A 13,548-nucleotide genomic window follows, 5' to 3' on the forward strand; every position below is an offset into this window, starting at 1 on the left:
CCTTTTATATATTGTACAAATTGTAGTTAGACATTCAGGGACTGCTGACGGTGACGCGTCGCTGTTGCTATACGCTGGCTTTGTGTGAGTTTTTGCACGCAGTAGGCTAGCAAGAGCTGGTGAGCTGTGATTTCAACTGCCTCGAGGAAATACATCTATAAAGAATGGTCAGAACCAAGGCTTCTGTGCAGTTAACGCGAAAACAAGGTTGCACACAGACTCGTCCCCAAGATTCAAGCCTAGGACGCTGCTCCTTCTGCCCTTTTATATATCGTACAAATTGGAGTAAGGCATTCAGGGGCTGCTGGCGGTGACGCGTCGCTGTTGCTATACGCTGGCTTTGTGTTAGTTTTTGCACGCAGTAGGCTAGCAAGTGCTCGTGAGCTGTGATTTCAACTGCCTCGAGGACAAATATTTATGACGAATGGTCAGAACTAAGGCTTCTGTGCAGTTAACGCGAAAACAAGGTTGCAAAGAGACTCGTCCCCATCTTTCAAGCCTACGTCGCTGCTCCTTCTGCCCTTTTATATATTGTAGAAATTGTAGTAAGACATTCAGGGGCTGCTGACGGTGACGCGTCACTGTTGCTTTACGTTGGCTTTGAGTGAGTTTTTTGCACGCAGTAGGCTAGCAAGTGCTCGTGAGCTGTGATTTCTACTGCCTCGAGGACATACATCTATGAAATATGGTCAGAACCGAGGCTTCTGTGCAGTTAACGTGTAAACAAGGTTGCAAAGAGACTCGTCCCCCACTTTCAAGCTTACGTCGCTGCTCCTTCTGCCCTTTTATATATTGTACAAATTGTAGTTAGACATTCAGGGACTGCTGACGGTGACGCGTCACTGTTGCTATACGCTGGCTTTGAGTGAGTTTTTGCACGCAGTAGGCTAGCAAGTGCTCGTGAGCTGTGATTTCTACTGCCTCGAGGACATACGTCTATGAAAAATGGTCAGAATCAAGGCTTCTGTGCAGTTAACGCGAAAACAAGGTTGCACACAGACTCGTCCCCATCTTTCAAGCCTACGTCGCTGCTCCTTCTGCCCTTTTATATATTGTAGAAATTGTAGTAAGACATGCAGGGGCTGCTGGCGGTGACGCGTCGCTGTTGCTATACGCTGGCTTTGAGTGAGTTTTTGCACGCAGTAGGCTAGCAAGTGCTTGGTGAGCTGTGATTTGAACTGCCTCGAGGACATACATTTATAAGGAATGGTCAGAACCGAGGCTTCTGTGCAGTTAACGCGAAAACAAGGTTGCACACAGACTCGTCCCCAACTTTCAAGCCTACGTCGCTGCTCCTTCTGCCCTTTTAGATATCGTACAAATTGTAGTAAGACATGCAGGGGCTGCTGGCGGTGACGCGTCGCTGTTGCTATGCGCTGGCTTTGAGTGAGTTTTTGCACGCAGTAGGCTAGCAAGTGCTCGTGAGCTGTGATTTGAACTGCCTCGAGGACATACATTTATAAAGAATGGTGAGAACCGAGGCTTCTGTGCAGTTAACGCGAAAACAAGGTTGCACACAGACTCGTCCCCAAGATTCAAGCCTAGGTCGCTGCTCCTTCTGCCCTTTTATATATTGTACAAATTGTAGTAAGACATTCAGGGACTGCTGACGGTGACGCGTCACTGTTGCTATACGCTGGCTTTGTGTGAGTTTTTGCACGCAGTAGGCCAGCAAGAGCTCGTGAGCTGTGATTTCAACTGCCTCGAGGACAAATATTTATGAAGAATGGTCAGAACTGAGGCTTCTGTGCAGTTAACGCGAAAACAAGGTTGCACACAGACTCGTCCCCAACTTTCAAGCTTACGTCGCTGCTCCTGCTGCCCTTTTATATATTGTACAAATTGTAGTTAGACATTCAGGGACTGCTGACGGTGACGCGTCACTGTTGCTATACGCTGGCTTTGAGTGAGTTTTTGCACGCAGTAGGCTAGCAAGTGCTCGTGGGCTGTGATTTCTACTGCCTCGAGGACATACGTCTATGAAAAATGGTCAGAATCGAGGCTTCTGTGCAGTTAACGCGAAAACAAGGTTGCACACAGACTCGTCCCCATCTTTCAAGCCTACGTCGCTGCTCCTTCTGCCCTTTTATATATTGTAGAAATTGTAGTAAGACATGCAGGGGCTGCTGGCGGTGACGCGTCGCTGTTGCTATACGCTGGCTTTGAGTGAGTTTTTGCACGCAGTAGGCTAGCAAGTGCTCGTGAGCTGTGATTTGAACTGCCTCGAGGACATACATTTATAAGGAATGGTCAGAACCGAGGCTTGTGTGCAGTTAACGCGAAAACAAGGTTGCACACAGACTCGTCCCAAACTTTCAAGCCTACGTCGCTGCTCCTTCTGCCCTTTTAGACATCGTACAAATTGTAGTTTGAGATGCAGGGGCTGCTGGCGGTGACGCGTCGCTGTTGCTATAAGCTGGCTTTGTGTGAGTTTTTGCACGCAGTAGGCTAGCAAGTGCTCGTGAGCTGTGATTTCAACTGCCTCGAGGACAAATATTTATGACGAATGGTCAGAACTAAGGATTCTGTGCAGTTAACGCGAAAACAAGGTTGCAAAGAGACTCGTCCCCATCTTTCAAGCCTACGTCGCTGCTCCTTCTGCCCTTTTATATATTGTAGAAATTGTAGTAAGACATTCAGGGGCTGCTGGCGGTGACGCGTCGCTGTTGCTATACCCTGGCTTTGTGTGAGTTTTTGCACGCAGTAGGCTAGCAAGTGCTCGTGAGCTGTGATTTCTACTGCCTCGAGGACATACATCTATGAAAAATGGTCAGAACCGAGGCTTCTGTGCAGTTAACGTGAAAACAAGGTTGCAAAGAGACTCGTCCCCATCTTTCAAGCCTACGTCGCTGCTCCTTCTGCCCTTTTATATATTGTAGAAATTGTAGTAAGACATGCAGGGGCTGCTGGCGGTGACGCGTCGCTGTTGCTATACGCTGGCTTTGAGTGAGTTTTTGCATGCAGTAGGCTAGCAAGTGCTCGTGAGCTGTGATTTGAACTGCCTCGAGGACATACATTTATAAGGAATGGTCAGAACCGAGGCTTCTGTGCAGTTAACGCGAAAACAAGGTTGCACACAGACTCGTCCCCAACTTTCAAGCCTACGTCGCTGCTCCTTCTGCCCTTTTAGATATCGTACAAATTGTAGTAAGACATGCAGGGGCTGCTGGCGGTGACGCGTCGCTGTTGCTATGCGCTGGCTTTGAGTGAGTTTTTGCACGCAGTAGGCTAGCAAGTGCTCGTGAGCTGTGATTTGAACTGCCTCGAGGACATACATTTATAAGGAATGGTCAGAACCGAGGCTTCTGTGCAGTTAACGCGAAAACAAAGTTGCACACAGACTCGTCCCCAAGATTCAAGCCTAGGTCGCTGCTCCTTCTGCCCTTTTATATATTGTACAAATTGGAGTAAGACATTCAGGGGCTGCTGGCGGTGACGCGTCGCTGTTGCTATACGCTGGCTTTGTGTGAGTTTTTGCACGCAGTAGGCCAGGAAGAGCTCGTGAGCTGTGATTTCAACTGCCTCGAGGACAAATATTTATGAAGAATGGTCAGAACTGAGGCTTCTGTGCAGTTAACGCGAAAACAAGGTTGCACACAGACTCGTCCCCAACTTCAAGCTTACGTCGCTGCTCCTTCTGCCCTTTTATATATTGTACAAATTGTAGTAAGACAATCAGGGACTGCTGACGGTGACGCGTCACTGTTGCTATACGCTGGCTTTGAGTGAGTTTTTGCACGCAGTAGGCTAGCAAGTGCTCGTGAGCTGTGATTTCTACTGCCTCGAGGACATACGTCTATGAAAAATGGTCAGAACCGAGGCTTCTGTGCAGTTAACGCGAAAACAAGGTTGCACACAGACTCGTCCCCATCTTTCAAGCCTACGTCGCTGCTCCTTCTGCCCTTTTATATATTGTAGAAATTGTAGTAAGACATGCAGGGGCTGCTGGCGGTGACGCGTCGCTGTTGCTATACGCTGGCTTTGAGTGAGTTTTTGCACGCAGTAGGCTAGCAAGTGCTCGTGAGCTGTGATTTCAACTGCCTCGAGGACAAATATTTATGACGAATGGTCAGAACTAAGGCTTCTGTGCAGTTAACGCGAAAACAAGGTTGCAAAGAGACTCGTCCCCATCTTTCAAGCCTACGTCGCTGCTCCTTCTGCCCTTTTATATATTGTAGAAATTGTAGTAAGACATTCAGGGGCTGCTGACCGTGACGCGTCACTGTTGCTATACGCTGGCTTTGAGTGAGTTTTTTGCACGCAGTAGGCTAGCAAGTGCTCGTGAGCTGTGATTTCTACTGCCTCGAGGACATACATCTATGAAATATGGTCAGAACCGAGGCTTCTGTGCAGTTAACGTGTAAACAAGGTTGCAAAGAGACTCGTCCCCATCTTTCAAGCCTACGTCGCTGCTCCTTCTGCCCTTTTATATATTGTAGAAATTGTAGTAAGACATGCAGGGGCTGCTGGCGGTGACGCGTCGCTGTTGCTATACGCTGGCTTTGAGTGAGTTTTTGCTCGCAGTAGGCTAGCAAGTGCTCGTGAGCTGTGATTTCAACTGCCTCGAGGACATACATTTATAAAGAATGGTCAGAACCGAGGCTTCTGTGCAGTTAACGCGAAAACAAGGTTGCACACAGACTCGTTCCCAACATTCAAGCCTACGTCGCTGCTCCTTCTGCCCTTTTACATATTGTAGAAATTGTAGTAAGACATGCAGGGGCTGCTGGCGGTGACGCGTCGCTGTTGCTATACGCTGGCTTTGTGGGAGTTTTTGCACGCAGTAGGCTAGCAAGTGCTCGTGAACTGTGATTTCAACTGCCTCGAGGACATACATCTATGAAAAATGGTCAGAACCGAGGCTTCTGTGCAGTTAACGTGAAAACAAGGTTGCAAAGAGGCTCGTCCCCATCTTTCAAGCCTACGTCGCTGCTCCTTCTGCCCTTTTATATATTGTAGAAATTGTAGTAAGACATGCAGGGGCTGCTGGCGGTGACGCGTCGCTGTTGCTATACGCTGGCTTTGAGTGAGTTTTTGCATGCAGTAGGCTAGCAAGTGCTCGTGAGCTGTGATTTGAACTGCCTCGAGGACATACATTTATAAGGAATGGTCAGAACCGAGGCTTCTGTGCAGTTAACGCGAAAACAAGGTTGCACACAGACTCGTCCCCAACTTTCAAGCCTACGTCGCTGCTCCTTCTGCCCTTTTAGATATCGTACAAATTGTAGTAAGACATGCAGGGGCTGCTGGCGGTGACGCGTCGCTGTTGCTATGCGCTGGATTTGAGTGAGTTTTTGCACGCAGTAGGCTAGCAAGTGCTCGTGAGCTGTGATTTGAACTGCCTCGAGGACATACATTTATAAGGAATGGTCAGAACCGAGGCTTCTGTGCAGTTAACGCAAAAACAAGGTTGCACACAGACTCGTCCCCAAGATTCAAGCCTAGGTCGCTGCTCCTTCTGCCCTTTTATATATTGTACAAATTGGAGTAAGACATGCAGGGACTGCTGGCGGTGACGCGTCGCTGTTGCTATACGCTGGCTTTGTGTGAATTTTTGCACGCAATAGGCTAGCAAGAGCTCGTGAGCTGTGATTTCAACTGTCCCGAGGACAAATATTTATGAAGAATGGCCAGAACCGAGGCTTCTATGCAGTTAACGCGGAAACAAGGTTGCACACAGACTCGTCCCCAACATTCAAGCCTACGTCACTGCTCCTTCTGCCCTTTTAGATATCGTACAAATTGTAGTAAGACATGCAGGGGCTGCTGGCGGTGACGCGTCGCTGTTGCTATGCGCTGGCTTTGAGTGAGTTTTTGCACGCAGTAGGCTAGCAAATGCTCGTGAGCTGTGATTTGAACTGCCTCGAGGACATACATTTATAAGGAATGGTCAGAACCGAGGCTTCTGTGCAGTTAACGCGAAAACAAAGTTGCACACAGACTCGTCCCCAAGATTCAAGCCTAGGTCGCTGCTCCTTCTGCCCTTTTATATATTGTACAAATTGGAGTAAGACATTCAGGGGCTGCTGGCGGTGACGCGTCGCTGTTGCTATACGCTGGCTTTGTGTGAGTTTTTGCACGCAGTAGGCCAGCAAGAGCTCGTGAGCTGTGATTTCAACTGCCTCGAGGACAAATATTTATGAAGAATGGTCAGAACTGAGGCTTCTGTGCAGTTAACGCGAAAACAAGGTTGCACACAGACTCGTCCCCAACTTTCAAGCTTACGTCGCTGCTCCTTCTGCCCTTTTATATATTGTACATATTGTAGTAAGACATTCAGGGACTGCTGACGGTGACGCGTCACTGTTGCTATACGCTGGCTTTGAGTGAGTTTTTGCACGCAGTAGGCTAGCAAGTGCTCCTGAGCTGTGATTTCTACTGCCTCGAGGACATACGTCTATGAAAAATGGTCAGAACCGAGGCTTCTGTGCAGTTAACGCGAAAACAAGGTTGCAAAGAGACTCGTCCCCATCTTTCAAGCATACGTCGCTGCTCCTTCTGCCCTTTTATATATTGTAGAAATTGTAGTAAGACATGCAGGGGCTGCTGGCGGTGACGCGTCGCTGTTGCTATACGCTGGCTTTGAGTGAGTTTTTGCACGCAGTAGGCTAGCAAGTGCTCGTGAGCTGTGATTTGAACTGCCTCGAGGACATACGTCTATGAAAAATGGTCAAAATCAAGGCTTCTGTGCAGTTAACGCGAAAACAAGGTTGCACACAGACTCGTCCCCATCTTTCAAGCCTACGTCGCTGCTCCTTCAGCCCTTTTATATATTGTAGAAATGGTAGTAAGACATGTAGGGGCTGCTGGCGGTGACGCGTCGCTGTTGCTATACGCTGGCTTTGAGTGAGTTTTTGCACGCAGTAGGCTAGCAAGTGCTCGTGAGCTGTGATTTGAACTGCCTCGAGGACATACATTTATAAGGAATGGTCAGAACCGAGGCTTCTGTGCAGTTAACGCGAAAACAAGGTTGCACACAGACTCGTCCCAAACTTTCAAGCCTACGTCGCTGCTCCTTCTGCCCTTTTAGACATCGTACAAATTGTAGTTTGAGATGCAGGGGCTGCTGGCGGTGACGCGTCGCTGTTGCTATACGCAGGCTTTGAGTGAGTTTTTGCGCGCAGTAGGCTAGCAAGTGCTCGTGAGCTGTGATTTCAACTGCCTCGAGGACATACATTTATAAAGAATGGTGAGAACCGAGGCTTCTGTGCAGTTAACGCGAAAACAAGGTTGCACACAGACTCGTCCCCAACATTCAAGCCTACGTCGCTGCTCCTTCTGCCCTTTTATTTATTGTACAAATTGGAGTAAGACATGCAGGGACTGCTGGCGGTGACGCGTCGCTGTTGCTATACGCTGGCTTTGTGTGAGTTTTTGCACGCAGTAGGCTAGCAAGAGCTCGTGAGCTATGATTTGTACTGCCTCGAGGACATACATATATAAGGAATGGTCAGAACCGAGGCTTCTGTGCAGTTAACGCGGAAACAAGGTTGCACACAGACTCGTCCCCAACATTCAAGCCTACGTCGCTGCTCCTTCTGCCCTTTTATATATTGTAGAAATTGTAGTAAGACATGCAGGGGCTGCTGGCGGTGACGCGTCGCTGTTGCTATACGCTGGCTTTGAGTGAGTTTTTGCATGCAGTAGGCTAGCAAGTGCTCGTGAGCTGTGATTTGAACTGCCTCGAGGACATACATTTATAAGGAATGGTCAGAACCGAGGCTTCTGTGCAGTTAACGCGAAAACAAGGTTGCACACAGACTCGTCCCCAACTTTCAAGCCTACGTCGCTGCTCCTTCTGCCCTTTTAGATATCGTACAAATTGTAGTAAGACATGCAGGGGCTGCTGGCGGTGACGCGTCGCTGTTGCTATGCGCTGGCTTTGAGTTAGTTTTTGCACGCAGTAGGCTAGCAAATGCTCGTGAGCTGTGATTTGAACTGCCTCGAGGACATACATTTATAAGGAATGGTCAGAACCGAGGCTTCTGTGCAGTTAACGCGAAAACAAAGTTGCACACAGACTCGTCCCCAAGATTCAAGCATAGGTCGCTGCTCCTTCTGCCCTTTTATATATTGTACAAATTGGAGTAAGACATTCAGGGGCTGCTGGCGGTGACGCGTCGCTGTTGCTATACGCTGGCTTTGTGTGAGTTTTTGCACGCAGTAGGCCAGCAAGAGCTCGTGAGCTGTGATTTCAACTGCCTCGAGGACAAATATTTATGAAGAATGGTCAGAACTGAGGCTTCTGTGCAGTTAACGCGAAAACAAGGTTGCACACAGACTCGTCCCCAACTTCAAGCTTACGTCGCTGCTCCTTCTGCCCTTTTATATATTGTACAAATTGTAGTAAGACAATCAGGGACTGCTGACGGTGACGCGTCACTGTTGCTATACGCTGGCTTTGAGTGAGTTTTTGCACGCAGTAGGCTAGCAAGTGCTCGTGAGCTGTGATTTCTACTGCCTCGAGGACATACGTCTATGAAAAATGGTCAGAACCGAGGCTTCTGTGCAGTTAACGCGAAAACAAGGTTGCACACAGACTCGTCCCCATCTTTCAAGCCTACGTCGCTGCTCCTTCTGCCCTTTTATATATTGTAGAAATTGTAGTAAGACATGCAGGGGCTGCTGGCGGTGACGCGTCGCTGTTGCTATACGCTGGCTTTGAGTGAGTTTTTGCACGCAGTAGGCTAGCAAGTGCTCGTGAGCTGTGATTTCAACTGCCTCGAGGACAAATATTTATGACGAATGGTCAGAACTAAGGCTTCTGTGCAGTTAACGCGAAAACAAGGTTGCAAAGAGACTCGTCCCCATCTTTCAAGCCTACGTCGCTGCTCCTTCTGCCCTTTTATATATTGTAGAAATTGTAGTAAGACATTCAGGGGCTGCTGACCGTGACGCGTCACTGTTGCTATACGCTGGCTTTGAGTGAGTTTTTTGCACGCAGTAGGCTAGCAAGTGCTCGTGAGCTGTGATTTCTACTGCCTCGAGGACATACATCTATGAAATATGGTCAGAACCGAGGCTTCTGTGCAGTTAACGTGTAAACAAGGTTGCAAAGAGACTCGTCCCCATCTTTCAAGCCTACGTCGCTGCTCCTTCTGCCCTTTTATATATTGTAGAAATTGTAGTAAGACATGCAGGGGCTGCTGGCGGTGACGCGTCGCTGTTGCTATACGCTGGCTTTGAGTGAGTTTTTGCTCGCAGTAGGCTAGCAAGTGCTCGTGAGCTGTGATTTCAACTGCCTCGAGGACATACATTTATAAAGAATGGTCAGAACCGAGGCTTCTGTGCAGTTAACGCGAAAACAAGGTTGCACACAGACTCGTTCCCAACATTCAAGCCTACGTCGCTGCTCCTTCTGCCCTTTTACATATTGTAGAAATTGTAGTAAGACATGCAGGGGCTGCTGGCGGTGACGCGTCGCTGTTGCTATACGCTGGCTTTGTGGGAGTTTTTGCACGCAGTAGGCTAGCAAGAGCTCGTGAACTGTGATTTCAACTGCCTCGAGGACATACATTTATAAAGAATGGTCAGAACCGAGGCTTCTGTGCAGTTAACGCGAAAACAAGGTTGCACACAGACTCGTCCCCAAGATTCAAGCCTAGGTCGCTGCTCCTTCTGCCCTTTTATATATTGTACAAATTGTAGTAAGACATTCAGGGACTGCTGATGGTGACGCGTCACTGTTGCTATACGCTGGCTTTGTGTGAGTTTTTGCACGCAGTAGGCCAGCAAGAGCTCGTGAGCTGTGATTTCAACTGCCTCGAGGACAAATATTTATGAAGAATGGTCAGAACTGAGGCTTCTGTGCAGTTAACGCGAAAACAAGGTTGCACACAGACTCGTCCCCAACTTTCAAGCTTACGTCGCTGCTCCTTCTGCCCTTTTATATATTGTACAAATTGTAGTTAGACATTCAGGGACTGCTGACGGTGACGCGTCGCTGTTGCTATACGCTGGCTTTGTGTGAGTTTTTGCACGCAGTAGGCTAGCAAGAGCTGGTGAGCTGTGATTTCAACTGCCTCGAGGACATACATCTATAAAGAATGGTCAGAACCAAGGCTTCTGTGCAGTTAACGCGAAAACAAGGTTGCACACAGACTCGTCCCCAAGATTCAAGCCTAGGACGTTGCTCCTTCTGCCCTTTTATATATCGTACAAATTGGAGTAAGGCATTCAGGGGCTGCTGGCGGTGACGCGTCGCTGTTGCTATACGCTGGCTTTGTGTTAGTTTTTGCACGCAGTAGGCTAGCAAGTGCTCGTGAGCTGTGATTTGAACTGCCTCGAGGACATACATCTATGAAATATGGTCAGAACCGAGGCTTCTGTGCAGTTAACGTGTAAACAAGGTTGCAAAGAGACTCGTCCCCATCTTTCAAGCCTACGTCGCTGCTCTTTCTGCCCTTTTATATATTGTAGAAATTGTAGTAAGACAAGCAGGGGCTGCTGGCGGTGACGCGTCGCTGTTGCTATACGCTGGCTTTGAGTGAGTTTTTGCTCGCAGTAGGCTAGCAAGTGCTCGTGAGCTGTGATTTGAACTGCCTCGAGGACATACATCTATAAGGAATGGTCAGAACCGAGGCTTCTGTGCAGTTAACGGGAAAACAAGGTTGCACACAGACTCGTCCCCAACTTTCATGCCTACGTCGCTGCTCCTTCTGGCCTTTTAGATATCGTACAAATTGTAGTTAGAGATGCAGGGGCTGCTGGCGGTGACGCGTCTGTTGCTATACCCTGGCTTTGTGTGAGTTTTTGCACGCAGTAGGCTAGCAAGTGCTCGTGAGCTGTGATTTCTACTGCCTCGAGGACATACATCTATGAAAAATGGTCAGAACCGAGGCTTCTGTGCAGTTAACGTGAAAACAAGGTTGCAAAGAGGCTCGTCCCCATCTTTCAAGCCTACGTCGCTGCTCCTTCTGCCCTTTTATATATTGTAGAAATTGTAGTAAGACATGCAGGGGCTGCTGGCGGTGACGCGTCGCTGTTGCTATACGCTGGCTTTGAGTGAGTTTTTGCATGCAGTAGGCTAGCAAGTGCTCGTGAGCTGTGATTTGAACTGCCTCGAGGACATACATTTATAAGGAATGGTCAGAACCGAGGCTTCTGTGCAGTTAACGCGAAAACAAGGTTGCACACAGACTCGTCCCCAACTTTCAAGCCTACGTCGCTGCTCCTTCTGCCCTTTTAGATATCGTACAAATTGTAGTAAGACATGCAGGGGCTGCTGGCGGTGACGCGTAGCTGTTGCTATGCGCTGGATTTGAGTGAGTTTTTGCACGCAGTAGGCTAGCAAGTGCTCGTGAGCTGTGATTTGAACTGCCTCGAGGACATACATTTATAAGGAATGGTCAGAACCGAGGCTTCTGTGCAGTTAACGCAAAAACAAGGTTGCACACAGACTCGTCCCCAAGATTCAAGCCTAGGTCGCTGCTCCTTCTGCCCTTTTATATATTGTACAAATTGGAGTAAGACATGCAGGGACTGCTGGCGGTGACGCGTCGCTGTTGCTATACGCTGGCTTTGTGTGAATTTTTGCACGCAATAGGCTAGCAAGAGCTCGTGAGCTGTGATTTCAACTGCCCCGAGGACAAATATTTATGAAGAATGGCCAGAACCGAGGCTTCTATGCAGTTAACGCGGAAACAAGGTTGCACACAGACTCGTCCCCAACATTCAAGCCTACGTCACTGCTCCTTCTGCCCTTTTAGATATCGTACAAATTGTAGTAAGACATGCAGGGGCTGCTGGCGGTGACGCGTCGCTGTTGCTATGCGCTGGCTTTGAGTGAGTTTTTGCACGCAGTAGGCTAGCAAATGCTCGTGAGCTGTGATTTGAACTGCCTCGAGGACATACATTTATAAGGAATGGTCAGAACCGAGGCTTCTGTGCAGTTAACGCGAAAACAAAGTTGCACACAGACTCGTCCCCAAGATTCAAGCCTAGGTCGCTGCTCCTTCTGCCCTTTTATATATTGTACAAATTGGAGTAAGACATTCAGGGGCTGCTGGCGGTGACGCGTCGCTGTTGCTATACGCTGGCTTTGTGTGAGTTTTTGCACGCAGTAGGCCAGCAAGAGCTCGTGAGCTGTGATTTCAACTGCCTCGAGGACAAATATTTATGAAGAATGGTCAGAACTGAGGCTTCTGTGCAGTTAACGCGAAAACAAGGTTGCACACAGACTCGTCCCCAACTTTCAAGCTTACGTCGCTGCTCCTTCTGCCCTTTTATATATTGTACATATTGTAGTAAGACATTCAGGGACTGCTGACGGTGACGCGTCACTGTTGCTATACGCTGGCTTTGAGTGAGTTTTTGCACGCAGTAGGCTAGCAAGTGCTCCTGAGCTGTGATTTCTACTGCCTCGAGGACATACGTCTATGAAAAATGGTCAGAACCGAGGCTTCTGTGCAGTTAACGCGAAAACAAGGTTGCAAAGAGACTCGTCCCCATCTTTCAAGCATACGTCGCTGCTCCTTCTGCCCTTTTATATATTGTAGAAATTGTAGTAAGACATGCAGGGGCTGCTGGCGGTGACGCGTCGCTGTTGCTATACGCTGGCTTTGAGTGAGTTTTTGCACGCAGTAGGCTAGCAAGTGCTCGTGAGCTGTGATTTGAACTGCCTCGAGGACATACATTTATAAGGCATGGTCAGAACCGAGGCTTCTGTGCAGTTAACGCGAAAACAAGGTTGCACACAGACTCGTCCCCAACTTTCAAGCCTACGTCGCTGCTCCATCTGCCCTTTTAGATATCGTACAAATTGTAGTAAGACTTGCAGGGGCTGCTGGCGGTGACGCGTCGCTGTTGCTATACGCTGGCTTTGTGTGAGTTTTTGCACGCAGTAGGCTAGCAAGAGCTCATGAGCTGTGATTTGAACTGCCTCGAGGACATACATTTATAAAGAATGGTGAGAACCGAGGCTTCTGTGCAGTTAACGCGAAAACAAGGTTGCACACAGACTCGTCCCCAACATTCAAGCCTACGTCGCTGCTCCTTCTGCCCTTTTATTTATTGTACAAATTGGAGTAAGACATGCAGGGACTGCTGGCGGTGACGCGTCGCTGTTGCTATACGCTGGCTTTGTGTGAGTTTTTGCACGCAGTAGGCTAGCAAGAGCTCGTGAGCTATGATTTGTACTGCCTCGAGGACATACATATATAAGGAATGGTCAGAACCGAGGCTTCTGTGCAGTTAACGCGGAAACAAGGTTGCACACAGACTCGTCCCCAACATTCAAGCCTACGTCGCTGCTCCTTCTGCCCTTTTATTTATTGTACAAATTGGAGTAAGACATGCAGGGACTGCTGGCGGTGACGCGTCGCTGTTGCTATACGCTGGCTTTGTGTGAATTTTTGCACGCAGTAGGCTAGCAAGAGCTCGTGAGCTGTGATTTCAACTGCCTCGAGGACAAATATTTATGAAGAATGGTCAGAACCGAGGCTTCTGTGCAGTTAACGCGGAAACAAGGTTGCACACAGACTCGTCCCCAACATTGAAGCCTATGTCACTGCTCCTTCTGCCCTTTTATATATTGTACAAATTGGAGTA

Source organism: Dermacentor andersoni, unplaced genomic scaffold (assembly GCF_023375885.2).
Source record: "Dermacentor andersoni unplaced genomic scaffold, qqDerAnde1_hic_scaffold ctg00000039.1, whole genome shotgun sequence".
NCBI lineage: Eukaryota > Metazoa > Arthropoda > Arachnida > Ixodida > Ixodidae > Dermacentor > Dermacentor andersoni.